We start from the raw sequence: 4284 nt of genomic DNA on the forward strand, positions 1-4284 counted from the left end.
GCCACTATTTTTTTGTGGATGGTCCCAGAGGGACGGGAAAGACATACTTATATTGTGCATTGTTAGCAATCTTAAGGAGCAATGGTCATATTATATTGGCAATGACAACATCTAGAATTGTTGCAACCACATTGCTAGGCGGAAGGATAACACACTCGAGATTTAAAATTCCCCTCAGTCCAGATACATCTTGCACATGCTCTATATAGTATCCAGTCAGATTTGGTAGAATTGATAAGAAGAACATCAACTATTATTTGTGATGAAACACCAATGGCATACAGGTTTGCATTTGAAGCTCTCGGTCGAACATTCAATAATAGGCGTTAACCTACCATATGGAGGAAAAGTTCATAATTTTTGGAAGAGATTTTCGACAAGTTCTTCCAGTTGTTCCAAAAGGAACAAGGTCTGAATTGATGTAAGCAAGTATGATTAATGTTTCATGTTAGGGACATGTTGTGGGACAACGATCTTCTAGGGCCGGAGTAAGCTAATCCTCTTATAGTTACCTTAGAAGTCCGATCATGGACTTAACGGCTCTGAGCGGAGTTGGACTAGGCAGAGCCGCAGTGCCATCACCCTGTTCTGGGGTAATAGGTGAAGCCTGAGCGACTCCGGTATATGAACATGCTTGCTTCACAAGATACGCAATCAAATATGAATATAGACTCAATTAGATCGTTATAAATCTTAGAGTTCTTACAATCTAGGAATTGGTGTGCAACACAAGTAATCATAACTCCTAAGAGAATGCAATATCTATTTCTAGATATCATCTAGGATTCTCCTGCTTAGAATGAAAATTCTATCCTTAAAATGTCTTTCTCCCAATGGTATTACTACACCCGTCTAAGGTTCGTCTCTAGTAATGCAATCTTAATACTCTAGTTCTCTTACCCATTACTTGAGTTTAAAATTGCTTACTTACTTGATCGTCGGAGAGCCTTTGGCCGACACATACACCTCATCCCTCCATTCTTAGGCTTGCTCACAAATGTTCTCTATTTTACAGATTCCTCGAGTTTGTGTCTCCACTATTAGTAGCAGTGCGCAAATTTGGTTTCAACATGTGAAATCATTCACCTAAGGCAAAATATGCGATCCATCAATAATCAAGATTTTTCAGAGTTCTTACTTCATGTTAGTAATGGGGAATAGAAATTATGATAGATGACATGGTGCAATTACCATCATCTATGGTCATACCATGGATGGTGAAGAATCCATTGTCCAATTGGTTAATGAAGTTTTCCCCGATTTGGAATGTCATGTATGTGATGCAAGATACTTGGTGGAAAGAGTGATTATAACTCCAAAAAGTGTTTGATAAAAAAAATCACTCTAAAAACTGAGGAGCTGACAAACTCAATAAAATGATCATCCATAAATTTTTGGTTCTGAACACATCTTATAATCTTTCGATTCAGTTGAGGACAACGTCAAAAATTTGTATCAACAAGAATTCTTGAATTTAATCTCACTTGGTGGAATGCCCCCTCATCAGTTTTTTAAAAAAAAAAAGTGATAATGCTTTTGAGAAATATTGATCCAAAGATGGGGTTGTGCAATGGTACAAGACTAGCTAGCCATGGAGCTTACAATATCTAACTGATGCTGAAATCTTATCTAGACAATTTGCTGGAACTAGAGTGTTTTTACTAAGAATCTCTTTAAATGCCACATAAAGTGTCAGACTCCTATTCGAAATATGAGCAAACAATTTCTAGTGAAATTGAGTTTTTCCCTAACAATAAATAAAACACAAACATTTGGTAGACATTACCAAATGTGGGTATTCATCTGCATACCACGTATTTAGTAACGAACAATTGTACGTGGCTTTATCAAGAGAAGTTTCAAAGTCTACAACAAAAGTCTTGGTGAAGAAAGGAGAATTACATGGTCATGAAGGAATCTTCATAAGAAATGTTGTGTACAAAGATATTTTGCTTTCATCAAATTTTAATGTTTAATTCATTATTTCAACTTTCAATGCAATTCAATTACCAAAAGTGCCAGTATTTTTAACCAAACTCATGAAATTTTCAGCAGGACAAAACGATATGAGTTAAATATATGTTTTGTTGTCAATTGTATCAAGGTCAATTACTTCTTGGATTCTTATAATACTTTTTATTTAGCTTTTAGTTGCAACTAATAAGGATCATCCTTTTCTTTTCTTTTTTTTCTTTCTTTTTACATATTCTAGAGAAAAAGAAGTTTTTATTGAGGCCTATTTAGCACACTATCATTAGTTTGTACGATTTCTGAATTGCTTTAATGAATATCGTACTTGTTTCAAAAAAAAATTATTGTTATAAATAGTTAGGATACTATTTTTCCTACGCTTCAAATTTTGTCCCAAGTATTCCACGAACACGGTTTCAATTAATTCACAAATATTCTCCCTCAACTTCAGTAAATTTTAAATTCATGCTTGTATTATTAGAGATGACGATCACCTTTCTTTTATGTTTGTAATTTGACTCACAAAGAAAGAAAATAATGAAATAACAAAAAATTGAAGTAATCCATGCATACAAATGCAGCTAAAATGTGTAAGTTGCGCATAATGCGCCATGATTAAAAAAAAAGTCTTTCGCACACATGTGAGCGCGTGCAGGAAGGTTAGTAAATAATTTAAGTAACTTAAGGCCCCGTTTGGCACACTGTATAAGACACCGGATAATACTAATAATACGGAGTATGATGTTTAGTGTCGTTTGTATTAAATAGCCACTGGGTTAAAAAATCCAATCCCACCTACTTTATACGGTAAACACTCGTTTGTTTATCCTCTCCAAAACCACTGTACAATTTAGTTGGGTCATTCCTCTCCAAACGCAGCCCTTGTCTATGCTCTAGGATAACCGTCATTCTCGATAGTTATGATGTTGCCTCCTACCTAGTCCCTAGCCTCCGTGACTATGACATTCGGGACGGTGTCGCGTGCTTGATAGCCAGCACATGAGCGATGCAGAGCCCACTGATTCCACCGCCCACCACCACGTAGTCAATAGAGATGAACATCTTCTTCTTCGTTTCCCCTACCTCTGTTATTTCCCCTCATTCCCACAAATCCCAAAACCCAATTCCTCCGCCGGCGAACCTGCAAAGCAGAAACGCAGGTTCCCTTCCATCATATTCTTCTTTTTCTTCCTCCTCAGTTCTTCTACTTCCGCAGCTACTGTTTGACGGGTTCGATATCACCATAGTTAGCAATTTGAAACGTGAATTCTTGCAATGATTCAGAAAGTTAGCAATTTGAAAGAGAAAAAAAAATTTCCTCCACCTGTATCTTATTCTGGCTACCGGATCTCCTTCCCTCTTCTCCACCGCTGTATCTCCGACCCCTGCAAACAAACAAAGATTTCTCAATTTTTACAAACAAAGATTTCTCAATTTTTTTTTCTTTCCTTTTCTTATATGGTTCAATACCAAACACAGTATAAATAATACGATCATTAGTCTGATGCTGCCCCAAACGTTCGAGTAATTTAGTCAGTAATATTTGGTGGCTATTTATCCTATACGACAGAAATAGTCAGTCCAGTTCGAGCTGCCAAACGAGGCCTAATTCTTTTTGTAAAATTTTCATGTGGCATCGGTTTTTTGCAAAACTCCTGCCGGATGAATCCTCTTCATACTCAATCTTCATCTCAACTCTGTCCCAGAATCATCAAAATTTTATCTCCATCTATAAAAAACAGAAATCACAAATCAAGAAATTTTTTGAAGTTGAAATAACAATACCTGTATGAATTTATTGCATATTGAATAGTTCATCTTCCACTGTCAGCCAAAATTATTAAAGGAAAAGCGTAAGATAATCCCATAATATTCATAATAAGTTTAATTAACAAAACCTCACACTGATTTTCATATCTCAATAAATTCTTTTTTTTTTCACTTATCTTGTTTCATCTTTGCCCGGATCCAATCATTAAATCATTTTCTTTCATCTCTACTACAATAAAAAAAAACAGTTTAAAACGCATAATTACAAATAAATACCCAATTACACGATACAAATAAAATGAAGGGAGAGAAAAGTAATAGTAATACCTCATTGTGGGAGGGAGGCTTACTTTGTCTAGGTTTGGTAGCTATGCTCCAACTTTGCATGCTTCTTGCGGATGCAAAGTTCTGCATTTCCTTGATTAATGATGTTGATGCACAAAACCGGAGATCTTAGAACAACATAAATCCGACCATGAATCTGCAAGAAAGTAAATAACACAAGATGTATTATGGTTCACCCTAAGGTTTGGGCTACGTCCA

General features: G+C 35.8%; 1 pseudogene; it reads right to left on the reverse strand.

The window, feature by feature from the left end:
• Positions 1-2639: 2639 nt before the first annotated feature.
• On the reverse strand, positions 2640-4073 carry LOC126611848 (protoporphyrinogen oxidase 1, chloroplastic-like; annotated as a pseudogene).
• Positions 4074-4284: the final 211 nt, after the last annotated feature.

This window comes from Malus sylvestris, chromosome 17 (assembly GCF_916048215.2).
Source record: "Malus sylvestris chromosome 17, drMalSylv7.2, whole genome shotgun sequence".
NCBI classification, from domain to species: Eukaryota; Viridiplantae; Streptophyta; class Magnoliopsida; order Rosales; family Rosaceae; genus Malus; species Malus sylvestris.